Raw genomic sequence first — 23,012 nt, 5'->3', positions numbered from 1 at the left:
TGAAAAATTACCCAAAAACCTTTTAAAAGTCAAAAGATTACCAAAGACGTTCATAACAACAACAACACCGAAAAACTTTCTCCTGTTGGTTGGTCATGCTAGAAAAAATGCATTTACTTCTTCAAATAAAGTCCTTCTCCACTCTGGCATATATTATTGTGTTCGTCCACCACCATGGGGTTTAGTTCTATTTCGCCCTCTCCTCTTTTCCTCTGTTACCGATACTTATTTATGGCCAATCTTTTGGTTGGACACAACATAAGGCAGGCAGAAATGTCTCTTTTTCTTCCATCATCTCCAAAGGGCAATACGTGTACCAATATATTTACGACTTTCTTGGCCATATCGTCGCCCTCCAGAAGACCACACCATATTCTAGTAAACTATTTTTTTTTTTCATGAGTTTAGAAAAGGACACACACATACACGAGGTAAAAAAAAAAGTGACTTTGGGGTGAGCCCACCCACCCTGCAAGGAAAAAGGTAATTTTTCAAAATGGTTTAGAAACGCAATGACACGTATGAAAAAGCGAAAACACACACACATATATCTATATGCCACCATCGGAGATGACATCTGAAAGACGTTTGTTCCAAGTTTGTAATGCCAAACAAAGTGGGCAGAATCTTTTCTGTCTCACATGGTTCCCCCTCCCCCTTCCGTTTTGTACTACATGAAGAGTGGGGCAGTAAGTGCTACTAGAGCACTGAAGGCAAAAGGGAAAAAATGTACCTTTTAATCTAAGTTTTTCCTATTCCTCCCCCCCCCCCATTCCTTTCCGTTTTCCCTGAAGGGGGTCTCGTTTTAAGCTCCATTCAACGAAGAAGTAAAAAAATCTTTTTATTGCTACTGGACTTCCAACTGAGTTCAACCAGTGTGTATACATTTGCGAGAATGACCACCTATAGTAGCTAAGTAAGAGAGAATCCAAGCCTCGTTGGGTGTTGTTTCCAGAACTATTTTACACCCGTTTATGTCAAATCAGCGTTGCGAACTATTAGCTCAAAAAATGTACCATTTCTCCCTTTAAGAAGACTGACAGCGAGAGTAATATACAATTATATATCTTATAAATAAAGCTGAATGTTTCCGTTTATACAAATCAGTCCATTAGCATCTGTCAGAATTGGCCATAAGCTATTTAGGCATTTTCATTGCATACTTGGTGCAGATTAAGATTTGATTTGAGTTTATTTATTTATTTATTTATTTAATATACAACAAAACAGGCTTAATACCCAATTACAGTGTTGTGTACATGCAGCAAATGTTACATATATAATTTTTTTAATTATTTCTACAGAAAATTTCTTGTTTCACGTATGATCTGAACCTGTTTTCTGAAAGACTAAATACATCCACTTTATCAAGCTTATTTACAATATCATTGTATAATTTACACAGCTTCCACATAGGGGATTTATATAATATATTGCTCCTGGCTTTTGCACAATAAAATGTCCCTGTATTTTCTACTCTGGTTTTGCAAGTGGGAATCCGCAATGATATTTTCGAGACCAATTCCATACAGTCAATCTTATTATTTAATAACTTGTATAAGAATAACAAGTCCAACATCCATCTTCTTTTTTCTAGAGTTCGAAAATTAAAGTTGTTTACTAGATCATTGTAGGAAAAATATTTGGGATAATAATTAGTTTTTTTTTTTTTTTTTTTTTGTGTATGTAAGCATTTTCAAGAATTTTGTTTGGATGTTTTCTATTTCTTGAGAGTATTTTTTATTATTGGGGGTCCATATAGTAGAACAATATTCTAATTTTGATCTAACATATGTAAAATAAAGTGTTGTAAACGTTGTCTCACTGGAGAAATCTTGCCCTATTCTGTAAATTAAACCTAAGTTTCTATATGCGCTGTTTGTTATCATATCTGTGTGTTGATTGAAATTTAGTTCAGGATCAAAAATAACGCCTAAATCTTTGACAGTACTTGGTTTAGACAATTTAGTTTTTTACAGTGTATAGTCAAAGGTGATAAGATTTCTTTTTCTCGTAAAAGACAGAGATTTACACTTGGATACATTTATTACTAATTTGTTGTCATCGCACCATGTTTGAACTCGCTGTAGGTCTTGTTGTAGTTGTAGTTGTTTAGTTGTTGTTGTAGTTGTTTAGCGGATATACGAACAACTTAACAAGATATCTAAGCAGAGTCTCTCGTGCCGAAGCCACTGCAGATTAGAGATAGGTATACCAATACAAAATCATTACATACATCCTGCCTTTTCAGATAAAATCGCACACTTTACCTTCAAAAATGGGAATTAGTCTCAGAAGCGACAGTCCTATTAACGACAGGAACTGTTATCTGTCCTATGAGCGACCGGTTCATTTACATTGAGATGATGGAAGATGATATGATTCCTTCTCGTAAAATATTTTTGCCTCTGGCGTTATTAGCGCCCGAACAACCTTGGTAGAAAATGTGTACGTGCCAGTGATACCTACCGGTACTGTTCGTCAAATATATTTTTCCTCTACTGTGAGTGCAAATAAAAATTATTTTAATTTTGAGTTAGATTTGACATAAAACATATCAAATAACTTAACGAAATAACAGGGATATTTCCATGAAAAGTATATTCCTATGTAATTATTGAAAATCCAGTTGTAATATCCCCTTTCTTCAAAAGCTCTGTTTTCTGTATTTAATTTGATTCAAATCTAATTACCCACTAAGCTCAGTAATATATTTTATTTTGAAAAACTTAAACCTGTAACAGTTTCGCTGTGAATAAAATGAAAAAAAAAATTCAATGACAAAAGACAGCTTTTGAGATCCCTTACATCTGATTGGCTATTCTCAACCAATCCCACCAATTACAATGCAGTTCACTCTAAACAATCCAAAAGGTAAACAAATTCTTTAAACTACCTTTTTCCCTATTGTAAGCTACTAAAACGTAAACTAATTGCTTAATTTGCCTTCCTCCCTTGTCGTGTAGCAATCTGAAATAGTACCTTATAACTAGACGAACTGTTAAGTTCTGCGAGAGATTTGTAAATTGTGTAATAATTTCTTCAAATACACCAAATTTTTAGAGTTCTTTGATATCCTCAAGTGGTGAACACCCTCTTTCCATGGGCGCCCGATGGGAAGGCAGGGGTTGCTCCCCTGGCTGACAAAAATGTATACGTAATATAGGAAACCACATATATTAAATATCAGATATACCAGACGTTATACAGCAACCATGGAGATGCCCTTCCCTAGAAAATTTTCTTCGGGCGCCCCTGCCTCTTTTTGATTTCTTTCTTATGCCATAAACATATTCAATCTAAACTTATGCTCCGTATAATTTTAACATGAATTTTTAATTATATTAGAATCATAGACAAAGGCGGAGCTACTCTAAATGTATTTAGTTAGTTTTCCCCTTGATATAGTCAGTGTATTCATAGAAATTAATTCAAAATTATAATATTAGGAAAAACGTATAAAAGATTGTTAATGTAATGAGAGAATTCTTACGTATTAAATTCAGGTAGAGCGAAATTTTTCATAGTACATTTTGTTAGGTTCTAAATCACATTAGCATGAAACAAGTTAAAGAAGAGAGAATCTTATCTTCTTCCATTATCTTAGTATGAACGAATCGGTGAATCATAGTGCAGTTAACAGATCGAATCGGTCGCTCATTGGTCAGTTAACAGTTCCTATCGCTAATAGGACTGTCGCAAATGGGAAGCCACCAAAAAAGGTATTTTCTAAGCGATGTTGCATTCTTCAATACAGGTTTACTTGAGAAAGGCATAATTATTATGGTTATAAATACATTGTTATCTGGACAAATTTCGGGAGACAGTAGAATATTTAATCTCCCCTCCTCCCCGGACATTGGCGGGTACTTCAGCTGCTAGTTAATTTATATTGGGTAAATTTTACAATACACGGTCCAGTTGCACATCGATAAATAGGACCGCATTAAAAGCGGTATAATAGAGTGCAGTAGGGTAGAGTAGAATAAAGTAGGGTAGGTTAGGGTAGGGTCGGGTTAGTTTAGGATTAGGGAAATTTGGATCCGTTTTGTTAAAATTAACAGAGTGCAATCTCTAGGGATGCGCACGAGACAAGATTTTTGGCTGTCTCGTCTCGAAAATATGCTGTAAAAGTGATGTCTCGACTCGAAAAATGTATATTTCTCTATTGGAAGAGCCGTGTCTCGACTCGAATTTTGTCAGGAAAATCCTGTCTCGACTCGTCTCGTGCGCATCCCTAGCAATTTCTCGTTTTGGTGTAAGGATACTAACTGGAGCGGGCATTGTTTTCCAACGAAAAAAAAAAAAACAAAGCTGTATTATCAATAAAATCAAAATTATAGGCATACTTTTAAGTTGGCCTATATACAAGAACCTAACAAAGTTTTATTAATTTACAAATCGAAACAGTACATGAATATCTCAAACAGTACCTCAGATAATCAAAGAAATTAACCAAATTAATCATAGAACAAAGAAATTATAATCTCGGTATCGCACTAAACCTGAATTTGACAATAGGGAGAAATATCACATGAGGAAATCTCATATCACAAGTTTTATAGAGTAGATCAATCTACTGGGCAAGCAGAAAATCTAATGGCGGGAAAAAGCAAGTGTGCCAAGCATAATTACAAACAAAAAAAAGAACAGTTAACTATTAATCAAGAAATGAGTTTTGATTCACATTGTGTGAAGCTATGGTAGACTTCCGAATAAGGTTTCCTTGTCTCGTCTCATAAATTTTTGTAGAAGTCTTGTTTCGAAATTCTCTCTTATCTTGTCTCAATTCTCATCTCGTCTCGTTTTGTAAGTTTATGTTCAAAATTTAAGTTCATTTTTCCTATTAATTTCATCCAGGGCCGCCCACAGGGGGGATGTATGGCGCAAGCTGCGCCATTGAGAAAAATTTTGGGGGGGATTTTACTCTACTTTCAAACTAGCAATTTTACTGTCGGAATAGCATTAAAACACGATTTTGAGAAGCTAATTTTCAAAAATTTTCCGGGGTGAACCCCCGTACCCCCTGCTTCGATATTCAATGAATGAAGTACCGCGCAAGTAGCCGTATGAAAGGAAAGGTTGGTTCGTTTTAAGAGAGAAGGGCCGCCCACAGGAGGGATGAATGACGCAAGTTGTGCCATCGAGAAAAAAATTGGGGGGAATAAAAAAGTTGGGGAAGAATTTTACTCTAATGTCGAATGAGTAATTTTGCTGTCGTCAGAATAACATTGGAACACGATGCGACTTTTTTTTTTTTTTTTTTTTTTTTTTAATCTCGAGAATGAATCCCCCTACCCCCTGCTTAGAAACTCTATGAATGAAGTACCGCGCAAGTTGCTATATGAAAGGATGGCGCCAAGTTCTGGTGAACAACAGTTACAAACACTCAAGGAATCACTTTCAAATTTAGATTTGAAACTTGCCTATGTTGTCTGTTGAAAATTATAAATTAGTTTGGCATAATTATGAGCTAGTGGTAACCATACAGACAACAGCCAAGTTTCAAATCTAAATTTGAAGTGAGCCAGTGAGTGTTTGTAACTGTTGTCCACCAGAACTTGGCGCCTATTTTTTTCAATTCTTTTTAAGGCCACTCGTACTTGGCTCTTTTACAGGAATGTTTTTTGTTGGATATCACTTCTTTTTGTAGGCTAATTTCGAGGATAACATTTTCTTTTGGTATCAAACTCAATAACTTGTAACTTGCGTCTTACTTTTCATATACAAGGGAATTATATCAATATTTTGTAAAGAAAAAATAATACTACTAATTGTAAAAAAAAAAAAAAAAAAAAAAAAAAAAAAACCTGTGCCATACACAGTGTGTAGAAGTTTTTGTACCCTTCAATATCCTTATAGAACATATTTAGTATTGTACACTACCAAGACTACTAATAAAAGTAATGCCATTTTTATAATTACTACTGCCCCTACTACTACTACAAGCATTCTATAATACTACTACAGGAAATAAAAACAACAAAAATAACAATTACTAGTACTATAAAAACTACTGCTACACTGGGCAATTGTTTTTAGAGGACTTGAGTTTTGAGGAGGGAAGAGATTATTAGTTTTGGGGGGGAGTGCGCCATCAGCTTTGGGGGGGATGGGCACCCCTGATTTCATCTAATAGTTGTCAGAATTAGGGATGCACACGAGTCGAGACACACTTTGTAAAATTCAAGACGAGTCGAGACAAACGTATTTCTCGACTCGAATTTTCGAGTCCAGACTGCTCGTAAAAATGTCGACTCGACTCGTATGTCTCGAAAATCTTTCTATAATTTTTAATATTATTTTGAAGAAAGTATTCACTCAGAAACAGCTTTGAAACCAATTCCAGTATTTATTACTTTAGAAAGGTACAGAAACGCATAAACTTGATAGTTAATCTTTCGGGGTCAAGATTTGCACATGTAGTGCCAACTCTCTCCCAGCGATCTACCAAGGATCATTGCATCCATGCCAAGACGCGTCGACGTTGCTATCCGTGCCAAAGGTGGACATACTGACAATTAGGTAGGTAGTCATAATGTTCTGGCTCATGTGTGCGTATGGTATATTTTAACTCGTATATTTTGTCTCGACTCGAATTTCGAGACGTCTCGTCTTGAATTCGAGTCGAATCTAAACAGAAACTGTCGAGTCGAGATACGAATCGAAACAGAAACATATTTTCGAATCGAGACAACATTTTCTCGAGACGGGTCGAGACAGGCTTAAATCTTGACTCGACTCGACTCGTGCGCATGCCTAGTCAAAATCCTTCCGTGTAATTAGAGGTCCACTAAGGGAGGGATAGAACAACATTTAAACCATATTAATTTTTGAAGTATATTGCGTGATGATTTTTTTTTTTTTTTTTGTATCTTTAAACGTTGATAAATTTTCATAATTACAGTGGAACCTGGATAATTCGAACCTCAAGGGACCAGTAGAAAAATTCGAATTATACAAAAATTCGATTTAGAAAAGTTTTTGTAAATGGTTGAAAGGAATGGAGGGGTGGGTGCGATGACCTTCAAGCTGAGTAGTCTGCGGGTGGAGCGGAAAGCCTGCTACAGTACGTATCTTCGTCCGTTTCTTGGAAAATCCGACCCGATGGCTTGACCTCCTTTTAGATTTACACGGCAAAAACTTCGAATAGTCCAGATTATAATTCGAATTAACCAAGATTTTTTAAAGCATTGTTTGTATATAAAATTCTAGGGACCAAGAGAAAAATTCGAAATAAAGAAGTTTTCGAATTACAGAAGTTCGAATTATCCAGGTTCCACTGTATTTTCGTACAAACACTTCATCAAGTTGCAGATTCTTTTATTTATTTATTTTACTGTCAATCATATACCACTAAAACAGTGTTTGCTTTATTTTAATTTATTTATACATATTTCTGGGCATTGCGGGTATTTATGGTCTTAAGACCTTCACGTATGAAGGATGACGTCCTTCGGTGAGCACACTATTCGGGCAAGGAAGGAAGCGACCTGGTACTTGTTACGTTTAATACCACCCCGACATTTGTCTGCCGTGAATGAGGAAAACTCCTAAAAATAAGCAATCGGAAAAGATGGCCTGAAAAACTGTTACGCCTTTCTGACTAACAAGGAGAAGGCAGGCTTTGGTAAATGAAGTTCGGGGCCATTTTTTGCTAGGTGGTAGTGACCATTTAAACAGTTAATATTACAAACTGGGAGAGGCCCAGTGGCCAAAACGCCAAAACTAACGGAGAAAAAACATCTTAAAGTTTTCTACTCGCTGCATATATCGTTCGACGCGCAATTCTATGTAGTAACGGTGTGGCAGTGTGAGGAAAATCTGGGAGTCGTGTGGAAAGGGTCCCGGGTTCGATTCCTGTTCGAGTTTTTTTTACTTCAACCAATAAAGTAGCCATTTGTAAGTTAAAATATTAACTCACGATATGTTTATAATGAATAAAACAATAGAAATTTTCAAATCACTTGTAAAATCTTTCAATGTTTTGTGTTAGGTAACAACAAAATTTAATCTATTCCGTAAATATACTGATATCACGAGTTATATTATGGTTACGAGAGTCGTTGTTTGTTCTCGAGCCTCGTGTCTACATCTGTTGACAGTGTGCTAATTACAAAGGAGTTGAGAGGGAAATCCCCTTTGCTAATACTGGATGTTGCTATAACCAAAGGAGATTTTCCCCTCATTCCCCTTGTCATTCGCACACTGTCAACAGATGTAGACACGAAGCGTCAAGAACATTTATTACACAAAGACTGCGGTAACAATAATATTTACGGAATAGATTAAATTTTGTTCCTAGTTAACATGGAACATTGAAAGATTTTATAAGTGATTTAAAAATTTCTATTGTTTTATTCATTATAAACATATGGTGAATTAATATTTTACTTATAGTTATAAATCGCTACTTTATTGGTTGATGCAAAAAAAACTTTAATTCGAACGGAAATCGAACCCTAGACCCATTGCACATGAGCCGCAGATTCTCCTCTCTCTGTCACGCCGTCACTTGATAGTTTTGGGCGTCGTACAATATATGTCGGGACTAGAAAACTTTAAGACGATTTTTCTTCATTATTTTTGGCCATTGCGCTCTCCCAGTTTGTAATATTAACTCTTTAAATATGCAGTACCACCTCGCAGAAAATGGCCCCGAAGTTCATTTACCAAAGTCTGCCTTCTCCTTGTAAGTGTTCCGACCGGGAATTGAATCCTGGAACGCTTACACCAAAGACGAGACCGTTAGTGACTACACAACACGGGGCCACAAAGCAGTACTTAAGTTCTAAGACTTGGGTGAAGTAACGTTGTTCATTACACTAGTAAAATTTCTCAACTCGTCTCAGAAACAATACGAGAACTGTTTCTGATTTCTTCTTGAATTTGAAACTCTACTTCTTATCTTGACTCGTTGTCCTCGTTTTATGACACAAGGCGAGAAATTTTTCGCCTCGTGGACAACACTATTTTGAACTATGGAGATTCAATATTGAAAACCGGGTGTGGTAAAACTACCATTTCCGGTAGAAGTAGAGGGATAAAATCTAAAATTGAATTTGTTTTCGGGATCCTGAATCAAAAAAGAAAAAGTTCCTACGCACAGCTCTGGACATTCTCCAGGGTGATCCACAATTATGTATGATGTTTGACTTTAGTTTTTGTAATTCTGGACAAAAAAAAATCGATATGGTAGCAACACTGTGTAGACTGAGAGTAGGGATGACGCAAGATAGAACACAACCACACTATGCCATACCAGTGCGAAAGTGGCTGAACGAAACATTCCTGAACAGCTGGATCGGTCGACGTGGGTCTATGATGTGGCCAGCTAGATCTCCTGATTTGACCCAATTGACTTTTTTTTCTTGTGTGGTATTTCAAATTACAAAGTGTATCAACATCACATACAGTACGCAATTTGGCCGAACTGCGGAAAGCAATCACACAAAAGAGTTCCACAGGGACAGGATACTAGTACGTGTCTGTCAATCTGCTTGTGACAAGGTTGTTCTTCGTTTCCAGGCATGTACCGATTTGGATGGTACAATGATGGATCATGTCATGGAGAAAAGAGATTAAAATCCTTATAAAGAAAGGTATGAGAGTAATGTGTTTATGTTCAAGTTATGTTGCTAGTTTCTTTACCGCAGTCTTTGATACATCATACTATACTACTTATGGGCCACCCTGTAATATTGAGCCACCATGGTTGCATGAAATTTTACCGCCACTTTCAGCATGAAATTTTACTTCCACTTTCAGCATGAAATTTTACCTCCACTTTCAGCATGAAATTTTACCTCCATTTTCAGCATGAAATTTTACCTCCACTTTCAGCATGAAATTTTACCTCCACTTTCAGCATGAAATTTTACCTCCACTTTCAGCATGAAATTTTACCTCCACTTTCAGCATGAAATTTTACCTCCACTTTCAGCATGAAATTTTACCTCCAAAAATGAAATTCGAACTAATAGTCCTAGATATGTACTTTCAACGAAACGAACCTGTGAATTACCGACTCTGGAGGGTGCTATGGTGCTCGAGCAGCACTCCTCAGAAATTCTGTAGGGGTGCCGACGACACAAAATAGACAGAAGAAAATAAGAAAAAAAAGAAGGAAAGAAAGGAATGAAAACGAAATAAACTCTTTCAGTTTAATGTTCCACGAATTTCCTCTTCAGGCTAAGGGAGACACATGATTGAAGACAAGTGAATGATGATGAGAGAATTGGTGGAATGAGAATGTGGGAGGAAACGAGAGTTCCCGAGAGAACCCATGAATACGATGATGTCTATCACAAATTTACTTAGCCGAGATCAAATCAGGGGCTCTAAGCGCCAGAGGTATGCGCTCTAGAACTGAGCCATCGTACTCTTCCCCCCAAGAGCACTGATCCCGAGGGGCTGGGGGCCCAGGCCCCCAAAGCTCATGTGGGCCCCCTATTGTATTTATAAATATACAATATTTGGCATAATTTGAACGCAATTTATCTTAGAATCCTCATATATATATATATATATATATATATATATATATATATATATATATATATATATATATATATATATATATATATATATATATATATATATATATATATATATATATACCTTCTGCATGGGCCCCCCAAATTTACAGAGAAATCGGCGCCCTTATTCCCCCCCAATAAAGAAAAGAATGAGAATTTGAAATTTTACGCAAAACTTTAATTTCGCAAAGGCCTTTTATCTCAATTTGCTGTCACTATCATTGTACAAAAATTTGCACTTGAATTCTGTTCCATTTAACTAAATTCATTCGCTTGCTAATAGCTAAAATCGAGGGGGAAAAATATTGTTTGTTAACCTTTTAAAAAAAATGGCGTGTACGACAGTGGTGGATCCAAGAGGGCAATCGTCCCTCCCCCCCCCCCCCAGAAAAGGAAATGTTCTTATTTTATATATATAAATAAAACCCATCCCCGAGTTTGAAGCTCTTAAAAGTAGCTCTAAGTAGCAGTATGACAACCCACCGCCCCCCCAGAAGTCGGTCCTGGATCCGCCCCTGGTGTACGATAATCACGATACCCATTAATATGAAACTGATGCTAAAGCATTTACTCTAACTAATCTTTTTATTACGATATTAACAAAAACAACAGAATAAACAGTATCGTTAATGAGTTACAGCTCCAATGTCAATCCTTTGGTAATCTATTAGATTTAATTTTTATCCTGCTTGAATAGAATATTAATTTATTTATGTTCCGTATATGAAAGGTATGAACCATCAAGTAGCAGATTGACTTTATTGTTATTTGAATTCACCTAACAGGGGCACAAGACTCCTAGCAGTAACGTAACACTAATAATAGTGATACAATACTACTAACAGTGACACACATACTTCTAACAGTGACATAATACTCCTAACACTGACACTATACTCCTAACAGTGACACAATACTCCTAACAGCGACACAAATACTCCTAACAGTGACACAATACTCCTAAAAGTGACACAATATTCTAATAGTGACACAAATACTCCTAACAGTGACACAAATTTTCCTAACGGTGACACAATACTACTAGCAGTGACACAATACTCCTAACAGTGACACACATACTTCTAACAGTGGCGCAGTACAGACGCTGTATCAAGAAATTTATGTTGGGAGGGTTCCAAAGTTTGGAAGGAGTACGATAACAAGACTGTACAATTATATAGTTTCGAACAGTGTTATTTTCCATCGAAAACATGATAAGTAGCCCTAATTGTTAAGTACTGACATCTCTAGTCTGAAAAAGTATAGAACTAGAATATTTTTTATAAGAAAAGAAAAAATGCAGGTGAAGTATAAGATCAAATCTCTAGGATACATCAACTGTTTCTCTATAAAACAAATATATATTTATAAATAAAGTGTATAAATATGTATCGAATTATGAAGTTACTTGGGATGCCGTACCCAGTAGGCCCCCACGTGGGTACGCCCCTGGCACAGTACTACTTACTGTGCTGTATTAGGCCCGTTGAGTTCTTTCGCGAGATGGTTCCACTGTATGTAGTGAACTATTTGGACGATAAACAGATACAAAACGCCCAACAACAACAACTATCTCTTTTCTTATCTTTTCTTTTTTTCTTTTCTTTTTTTTTTTCAAGTTTTGTTGTTTCTTTGACATTAGGACAACTATATGGCACCCAACGTTTTATAAAAAGAAATCTTTGGAAGACCCCACCCATTCTTATTGGGCCTGGCTTTTTTCTACTGGGCTGTCATCAACGTCCTACAGGAGCCACGAAACAAAAGACGATTGCACACCCTTCTTAAAACTCCCTGTGTTCTCTTCTATTGTTCTTTTTTTACTATTCTTTTTTAAAAACTCAAATTATATATAAGCAAGTAGGAGGATGTCCGTTGAAGCCACACAACACAAAACGACACCTTGTCTGCGTTAAAGTAGCACAATAAACATTGAATTAAGTTCGACACGGGACGAAAATGAAATTAAATGAAATATTTCAGTTTAACATTCCACGATTATGTCCTTTTGGCTAAAGGAAGGAGGGACGATTAAATTAAGTGATGATAATTAAGAATTGATAGAATGAGAAAGTGGGAGAAAACCGGAGAAAATCCACGGACATGATGTTGTCCATCTCAAACTTACTTCGCCGGGGATTGAACCAGGGACCTCACGAACCAGATGTAAGCGTATTTCAATGGCTATCGTGACTCCCTATAGGTTTGTTTTTAATAGGTTGCGGATTTGTAGGCACTTTAGACAGGAAACATAGACACAAAAGCAGTAAAACAGTCAATCTTCAAGATGGTTCTCACAATGGGCGACCAATATTCTATAGTGCTGCCAAAATGTCTTGATCCGTGGCAAAATTGCGAACTAATGCTCACACCCACACGTTGAGCAAATAAGGGTTCATCTGTTGCTAAGCAAGAGAAATGGAGTAAAATTCCTTCAGCCGATAGCAGCGCTTGGAGCGGAAGACTAGGTGTCTAGTCAATGTGGTATATCTTTTAGCATGATATTCTGACAAAAGTTAAGCAAGACGAGCATGTAAATAGCCATGACGTCACCAATGACGTAAACATCCATCACCAGTGTTAAATCATTCAGAGAAAGCTTGCTCAAGAGTTCTTACCCCTTGGTAGCATGCAACCCACTTTACTTTGTTGAATTTCTGGTTGCAGTATATCTTAGGATATATATTTATCAGACGCAGGAATTCTTTTAAAAAACTAATTAATTAATTATCATTGTTTTTAATTTTTTATATGTATAAATCTTCCTTGGAAATAACTTATTCGATTAGTGAAAACTGCATCGAAATATGACTATCGGTTCTCGAGATAATCGCGAACATAAATGGGTCATTCCATGTCAAATCATCTAGAGGACTGTGCTTCAATGTCTCAGATTCTCTTCATTTTTTTTCATACATAAACACCAATGAAATTATGCTAATTTAATTTTTTCTCGATTTTTTGGATGAGAAATGGGCCGGGGAGAAATTTTTGAAAAATGTGAATTTTGCTTCAATTTCACCTTTTGTCACTCAGCATCATGGAACTAAATTACCATAACTTCCTTATTTTTGAAGTTATTGGGCACATCCAGGTGTCAAATGAAAGCTTAATTTTTGCTCTTTCAGTAGATCCTAAGCAAGCTTGCAAAAGTTTACACTGCCAATATTAATGGGCATACATAACAAATTTTAGGGTTGTTACAAATTGTGCCATTGCTCTAAAGTTATAACTATGAAACTTCTGATACTTTTTTTTGTACATTCACCTTAACTTGTACATGTATGGTTAAAAAAATAAAGAGGGTGTTTTTTGTATTTTTGTAATTATTATTTTTTATGTACGGAAATATACAGTTTTAAGTTTTGTTACAAATTGTGTCATTGCTCAAAAGTTGCAAGTATGAAACTTTTGAAACTTTTTAAATAGAATCATCTCAGCACATACATGATATGGTTTAAAAAAATAAAAAGGGTGCTTTTGGTATTTTTATAATAATAATAATAATTATTATTATTATTATTGTTGGTATTTTACATGTACGGAAATGTATCGTTTTAAGTTTTGTTACAAATTGTGTCATTGTTCTCAAATTACAACTGTGAAACTCTTGAAATCTTTTTTACAGGATCATTTTAGCACATAAATGAGATGGTTAAAAAATAAAAAGTGTGTTTTTGGTATTTTTGTAATTATTATTTTTGTATATACACCAGACTGCAATTCATGAATCGTTCTGGGCCTTCTATATTGTACTGACCAGAAAATGAAGACTTTAGTTAGATACCTTTTGAAAATATCGTCTGGGAAGTTCCTGTTCCATCTCTTACAAGCTAATCAGCCTGGACTTAGGCAACTGAAAGCAAAATTAAAAGAAGACATCATATCATCAATGAAAAGAATGAACTATGAAATATAGAACACAACATTTTTTTATGTAAATCTATGTAATTCTAAGAAGTATTACTGGTATGTATGTTTATTGTTTTCATCTATGTACATTAGTCTATTATTTCTTATTTCTGTTGACAGGGTTTGTAATAATCACTCAACCCCTTGCATTGGTAGGCCTATATTTTCCATTCACAAAACCGCAAGATTATTACAAAAAAAGGTATCCCTTTTTGTTATTTAATCATAGCTAGTAAATGTAAACTAATCCTATAAAAGTTACAAAAGTTTGATAGCTATAAGCGATGGTACAATTGGGGAAAAAATTGAAAGTCATAGTTAAAGTACAAAAATATAATATTATGGTAATACCAAAACTACACATTACACCAGTTCTATTTTTAAGCATAACTTATATTTACTAAGATTATTATTTGAAAAAGTTTTAAAGTGTGACAGTTTGCATTTCAGAGTAGGGATGGCCAAAATTTTCCGAAATCGGAAATTTCACTTTCCGGAATTTTTCCGAAATCGGAATTTTTCCGAATTCCGAAATTTTTCCGATTTTACTTTCCGGAATTGGCCATCACTACTTCAGAGGAAAGGCATAATCTGTTAACAACAGTAAATCTGTACATTTCTGTACATTTAAAACGCAAATAATAATAATAATAATAATAATAATAATAATAATAATAATAATAATAATAATAATAATAATAACAAAAATACCAAAAGCACCCTTTTATATTTTAACCATATCATGTATGTGCTGAGATGATTCTATTTAAAAAGTTTCAAAAGTTTCATAGTTGTAACTTACGAGCAATGACACAATTTGTAACAAAACTTAAAACTGTATATTTCCGTACAGAAAAAATAATAATTACAAAAATACAGGAAACACCCTCTTTATTTTTAACCATACCATGTACGTGTTAAGGTGAATGTACAAAAAAAGTTTCAAAAGTTTCATAGATGTAACTTTTTAGCAACGGCACAATTTGTGAAAAACCCTAAAATTTGCTTTGTATGCCCATGTTTGATAGTGTAACTTTTTGCAAGGTTACTAAGGATCTACTAAAAGAGCAAAAATTAAGCTTTCATTTGACACCTGGATGAGCCCAATAACTTCAAAAATAAGGAAGTTATGGTAATTTAGTTCCATGATGCTGAGTGCCGGGAAGTGAAATTGACCAAAATTCACCTTTTTCAAAAAAAATTCTCCCAGCCCATTTCTCATCCAAAAAATCGGAAAAAATTAATTTAGCATAATTTCATTGGTGTTTATGTATGAAAAAAAAATTGAAGAGAATCTGAGACATTGAAGTACGGTCATGTTTTAAAATTAGGTGATTTGACATGGAATGACACAAATACATACATACAAACATGCACATATACATACAGGTCAAAGTGAGAACCTGAAATCACTTCTTTTTTTTTAAGTCGGTTAAATAAATGTAAAACTCTTGTCAATGGACAATCTTGGAATTTTTGAAATGGTGCCACTGTTTTGGTCTAGAATTTTTCAATTAATGGTGATGGAATTCGATACGCCGACCGCTCATCACTCAGCAAAAGGTCTTCTTGTTAAGAATATAACTTTTTTAAAATGAGCGTGAACGCTTTGCTATTGTCAATACATGGCAGCATCCATACTCTAACTTCTGAACACTTAACCTATCCCTATGTATTTTGTAGAGAGCGACAAATGCTCATACTAATTGAAAAACTGTTAAGAGATCAATATTAGATCTTTTTTCTAAGCTAATTTAAATAGGTAATCAGAGAATAATCCGTGCGCTTACTAATTATTTTTATTTTATCCGTTGTTGAGAGCAGTTAATTTTAGTTTTCTAGAACATGCTCCCAACAGTAAAACTCACGCGACAATGAAAGAAAAAAATATCAAGATACTGACCTGGTTGTTCTTATTTTTGATTGACTTTTATTTTTATTTTATGTTATTATTATTATTATTATTATTATTATTATTATTATTATTATTATTATTATTATTATTATTATTATTTTTGTTCTGTCGACTAAATTTGACTCAAGTCTCGCGAATATTATCATCCCATACAAAATTCATAGGAAAGAGAGGGGAAAGTGAGTCATCTGTTTGGTATTAACATTCTTTAAGCTCATCTTAAGAGATACAGCGCCAGGGATTTCTTATTTAGAAAAAAGAACTTTCAGGTGGAGACTTATTGGTGAATTTACAATGGAATAATAATAATCAGTGGCGTATTTACGATTTTGTTTCGGGAGGTGCTTTGCTAACTTTCGGGGGGGGGCTTTGCCTGAAAATATGAAAATTCTGCAAGATATTTCATATACTTTACTATAGTAAGTAAGATTTCGGGGGGCTTAAGCCCGGAAGCCCCCCCCTAAATACGCCACTGATAATAATAATAATAATAATAATAATAATAATAATAATAATAATAATAATAATAATAATAATAATAATAATAATAATAATAATAATAATGCAAGGATAGATCATAAATCTTGCAATATTTCCACAATCTGAACAGGAGATGCTGTATACACCGTGATCAACTACAAGTATAAGATCCAAGGATGTTGTAAATAGAGGATCTGCCCATATGTATGTTCATTCTATTAAATCGATGAAGCCAAAAAAACAACCGAGCATCGGCACGTTTGATTGGCTATTCTCGTTTCTGCCATCGTCTGATTGGCTACTTTCGTTTTCGCCATGATTGTTGGCCCTAAACATTGCGATCCTATTGGGCGGAGTGGGCAGAGTAGAGGTGGCGAAACTGTGACGTATGGCTTCAAGATTTTGTTGTAAGGGCAGATCCTCTATTTTACTCGTATAAGATCCTTGATAAGATCAAACTGACGAAAGAAGTAGTATGGCAAGGGGATTATTTAACACGGAGACCGGCACTCAGTCAGTACCTTTACTCAGATTTTAGTGGTAGTGACGATGAGTGTTCGACAACGCATGATGCATGAACTGTTACTGTATGAGTTCCAACCCGGGCATAACACTGAGGCAGCAACCCAAAGCAACCCGCAGCACAACAACTCTTTGGTTCAAGAAAGTTCATGCAAGTTGCAAAACTCCGCGTGATGTACGTTTCCCGAAACGGATTGTAATATGTGACGAAGAGGGGGGATGTTTCTCCGAAATCTGGATTTCCAAAAACACTGGTTGAGCAAGGACAATTTCCAGAATCGGTCGTCAAACAGGACAATTTCGAGCATAAAAATCATACTCTGTGTGTAGTGGAACGACGAGGGAATAATTCACTTCGAGTTCTTCATACAGAGTCTTACCATCAATGTCGACCTTTATTCCGAACAGTTGGAGCAGATCTATACTGCAACTACGCCAAAAAAAATCCTGCATTAATAAACCGAAAGCGCCACCAGCTGCAACAAGTAACGCAAAATCACACTTGGCTTGTTGAAATAAACAACAAAAAAGGCAGAAACTTGACGGCATGGAACTAATGTCACACCCAACATATAGTCCTGATTTCCCTCTTCGGATTACTACCTGTTTTGGGTTCGTGACGTACTTCCTGAAATCGCGATGCTTCACTAATTAGCAGGAGGTGGAAAAAACAGTGACTTTTTTTTTTTATCTCTAAGGACAAGATGTGGCATCAAACTGTTTGGCAGGAAGATGTCTGAAGACAATTCAACACGACAGGCCATACTTTCAATTTTAACTTGCTTTCATTGTACTTTATCAAATACAGATATGTTGAGTAACAGAACATTGTAGGACTTATGAGTCACCTTGTAATAATAATAATAATAATAATAATAATAATAATAATAATAATAATAATAATAATAATAATAATAATAATAAGAAGAAGAAGAAGAAGAAGAAGAAGAAGGCCTACAGGATTACGGTGAACAATAAACCTATCTGTAATTTTTGTCCTTCGCACTGCAGGACCTATTGTGTTTTCCAGGTTGTTGGCTTAGATTAAAATTGGTCCTTTTGAGGTTCGTAATTAGTTTTTTTTTTCGTGGCACTCACGGATAATCGTGGATTTATTGTAATTAATGGAATGAGAAAGTGGGAGGAAACAGTACAGCCCCGATACAAACCCACGGACACGATATTATTTACCACAAACTCGCGTGATCAGGAATCGAACCAGAAACCCCCTCGCACCAGGCTCGAGAGCCTTACTACAGCTATCCGAAGGTAGTTCAGTTTTATGTTTTAACAAATGTGTGTGTTTGATGATACAGTAGTTTTTGTTTGTGTTTAGAAAAGCCACTAAACATTTATCACACCGTTGTTCACGAGATAGTCATAATTAAACGCCTTCATGATATAGTTTGATCATATATATATCATATTTAAAGCTAGAGAGAAAGAGAAACGGCATTGTAATAATATTTGCTTCTGTGAATTAATTCATCGTCTGATGTGTTTACGCACAAATACGCACATACAAACACGCACCTGATGCTTTTCCTCGCTCAATATAGATAAAATGATCTGTCGGATGATTGATGTTTGTTCTGGGGTAATATGTAGATATGAATAGGCCTTCATTATATGTAACCCACTGAATATGTGATTGTGACGTCACGGATGTTTGATGATCATATAGGGTTCTCTTTTCTCTGTCTCTCTCTCCCCTCGTTCCCTGTCTTCTCTGCCTCTACTATCATCAATATACGCATATGTGAGTGATAGATTAATCGTATAATTGGTTTGGTAATTATTCACCACCAATACTTAACAAATACAGTGGTTCCATCTGCTGACAGGTGATCTGAGCTTTTTATTCTTCTAATTTTTAATTTTATAGATTATTTTTTGATGTTTCAATGTTTGAACTAAAATTATCATGCATATACAGACTACGAAATACTTTTTTTTTTTTTTTTTTTTTTTTTAAGATTATATTAAACCATATTTAAAACATTATTGTCCTTTCAAGATCATTTGACGAGTAGAATAATACAGTTCACGGACCTTGTAGGTTCGTAGCTAGGAGTGTCCAAGGGAAGCACAGCTTCCTCGGTGACCATCTTACGCCCCTCTAAAGTGTTAGTTGGCTGTTTGAATTAATATATTCAAATACAAGATTCTACACGCGCTCCCAACACTAAATGCTGGCTTAAACAACTTCAGATGACAACTACGAAGAAGACATCCTCAACGATCGCCAAGCAACAAAGTTTAATGAAGTCAACATTTTTGGATAAAAGGAGTCAGGACACAACAGAAGGCACCAATCACCACTGATTGATTATCACCTCCACTCTCTAGGATGCCTGATCTCTGAGAACTTCTTTATCCTTACCACTTTCTAGGACGCCTGATCTCTGAGAACTCCTTTATCCTTACAACTCCCTAGCATACCTGATATCTGAGAACTCCTTTATCCCTACAACTCCCTAGGACACCTGGTCTCTGAGAACTCCTTTATCCTTACAACTCCCTAGCATACCTGATATCTGAGAACTCCTTTATCCCTACAACTCCCTAGGACACCTGGTCTCTGAGATCTCCTTTATCCTTACCACTCTCTAGGACGCCTTGTCTCTGAGAACTCCTTTATCCTTATCACTCTCTAGGACGCCTTGTCTCTGAGAACTCCTTTATCCTTACCACTCTCTAGGACGCCTTGTCTCTGAGAACTCCTTTATCCTTACCACTCTCTAGGACGCCTTGTCTCTGAGAACTCCTTTATCCTTACCACTCTCTAGGACGCCTTGTCTCTGAGAACTCCTTTATCCTTACCACTCTCTAGGACGCCTTGTCTCTGAGAACTCCTTTATCCTTATCACTCTCTAGGACGCCTTGTCTCCGAGAACTCCTTTATCCTTACCACTCTCTACGACGCCTTGTCTCTGACAGTACCTTTTACTAGGACGCGCCTGGTCTCTGCAAAACACCTCACCACCTTCTAGGACTCCTGGTATCTGAGTTTTATCCCCTTTTATAGAATGCCTGGTCTCTGAGAGGTACGTACACACTCCTTGGCCACAAGAGCCTTGGATTCTGTCACCGTAGGACGCTTGATCTCTAGGATCCTACAAACTCACGAACAAACCATCAAATATCCAAGAGGAAATTACATTTGGACTGTAAATTTGTGAGGTATTCAACCCTTACGATGAATTGTATATAACAGTAACAATAATAATTACAAATTTTCAACATATCACATTGGACTTAAATCTCGAACCTTACATATTTTACACCTGCTCTCAGTCCATGCCGCTCATTGGCCTGACTCCTTTTACGAGCTAAGGTGCAGTATTGAATTCTCAAATCGTTCACAATAATAGTAATTAATAATAATTCTCACCAATTTACGATATTGCCAGTGAAACTTCTGCATACCATAGTAGTACAATGTTATTTTTTATCTTAATGAAACCACAGTTCTTACTCAATAGTTACCGGGTTTTTAATTTAACATCTCTTTATTACAAATTTCGTAATGCCTGCATTTGTAATGACTGTATAAATGTAGTTTATTCCTGTCAGCAGCTTGCACACCCCACTTGCTCTTCACGCCTCTCTTCCCAGATCGAGTACCACTGCTATAACAGGTCTACTTGTTGGAACTGGGGCACGACGCCCCACCATCACCAGTTGTAAAGCGCTTACCTCTGCTGAATGGGGTTTCTGGTTTTATCCCCGGCCAAGTGAATTAGTGGTTGAAAACGTCGTGTCCGTGGGTTTCCTCCCACTTTCTCATTCCACCAATTCTTCCATCATCATTCACTTGCCTTACTCATTGTCTCCCTTAGCATAAAAGGGCACACAATCGTGGGACGTTAAACTGAAATATTTCATTTTTTGTTGGAACTAAACAACCCCTTGAATCAACCGAACTGCCTCTTCTTTTCTCTCTATCGAATGACCTTTTCCCTTTGAATTTTGACTTTTTTTCTTGATTACCGTAATTCTCTGTACACTGTGCACCAGGCCCGTATCCAGGGGGGTCTAGGGGGGCCGGGACCCCCTAAATTTTGGCTGGTCCCCCTACAATTTTCACGGTAGGCTTGCAAATGAACTATAATGTGGTAATATGGTTGGATCGGCCCCCCTAACTTCAGCCCCCCCCCCCAAATTTTTGGGCTGGCTACGGGTCTGCTGTGCACTCAAGTCTTTTCGTGCTATAATGAAAACACTCTGTTATTTCTTCGTTAAAACTGAAAATTAAAAACAAAAAGCCCAAAATCTCCCAGACACAAAAAATAAATAAATAAATAAATAAATAAATAAAATAAAATAAAATAAAATAAACTTCAAGCCTTTGCACCTCTACTTTACCGTGAGAATGTATTTTGTTTAAAAAAAAAGTTAAATGTAATATTCTGCTAAAAAATGTAACAATAGAATATTAAACTTAAAATTCACAAAAAAATACAGTATAAAAATGTAACAATAGAATTAATATTAACTTAAAATTCACACACACACAAAAAAAAAAAACATACAGTATAATTAATGCTTTTATTGGCATCACTAAATTGCTTTACATTATTAGCGTCCATAAGGTTTAGCAATACAAAGATAAAAAGTACCAAAAAAATACATTGATCTAAAATATAAGTACATTCATTCATCATTATTCACTAAAATACATCATGCAAATGAGTAAAAAACACATGTTAATATTTGTATATTCCTCATGGATCGAAATAATCAGTGTTCATATCCTCCGGGCACATAACAAAAGAATATAAAATATTAATCTTCGATGGACGACTTTCCAATTTTCTTTTATTATTTATTTAAAAGTCTTAACCATTTCTTCACAATAGCCTGATCAGAAGAACGATACGAATTTTCATTTTTTGAAAACAGAAATCCTTTGAAACGAGCAGGGCCTACCTGCAAAATAAGAATAATAACTTTAGTATCTCGTAAAAGACTATAGGGACAAATTCACATTTTTTTAAAAATATGTTACACTTCTGTGATGAGGTGTACTGTGTTGGGTTTTATGTAATTTTATAGTGGCCGCGACAACTCGTGAAGCCTAGGCTCTACACCAATCTTAGAACTGTTTTCTCTCACGTGTAATGCATCGGAAAAATTCGGTATGGTTCGTGGAGCTGGTTTACGAACACGCACTAGCGAAAAAGTGTAACAGCAGAAGTACACCAACAATGTTGCCAAACCTAGAAAATGGCAAATGATCGACAAAAAAAAAAAAAAAAAAAAAAAAAGCATTTTAAGATCTATAACACGAACACAAACAATAACTCGAATTAAATAACAATAATAACAAAACGAAACTTAGCAGCTATCTGACAACACTATACCCTCAGGAGATGCTCTCTGTATAGCGTGAGAGACGACACTGGCACAATTTCATGGGTAGAGTTGACGACCGGAACACACCCTCACGTTCTACTGGGTGGTGAAATTGGTAGATGTAGGTCAAGCTTCACGAGTCCTCGCGATCACTATAGTATATTTTGTTTGAATGTGTTATATTAGAACATAACACCTGGTAACATTGAAAAGAAAGAAGTTAGTGTGTGAAAGCTTCGATGGTGATGTGTATGGGCCAAGGTGCAGGCTTGTGGTGACACTGGGTT

General features: G+C 35.8%; 1 protein-coding gene across 1 annotated transcript in view; it reads right to left on the bottom strand.

Moving 5' to 3' along the window:
* Positions 1–21,904: 21,904 nt before the first annotated feature.
* LOC145688860 (uncharacterized) overlaps positions 21,905–23,012 on the bottom strand; it is a 29,550-nt gene continuing 28,442 nt past the window's right edge. The window contains exon 6 of the mRNA XM_081763028.1: positions 21,905–22,299. The gene's annotated coding sequence lies outside the window, so the exon portion shown is untranslated. The remainder of the gene's footprint in view (positions 22,300–23,012) is intronic.

The sequence above is a fragment of the Thermobia domestica genome, chromosome 7, assembly GCF_964235325.1.
Source record: "Thermobia domestica chromosome 7, izTheDome1.hap1.1, whole genome shotgun sequence".
Lineage (NCBI taxonomy): Eukaryota > Metazoa > Arthropoda > Insecta > Zygentoma > Lepismatidae > Thermobia > Thermobia domestica.
The sequence above is the reverse complement of the archived record's forward strand: the minus strand, read 5'-3'. Positions and strand labels throughout refer to the sequence as shown.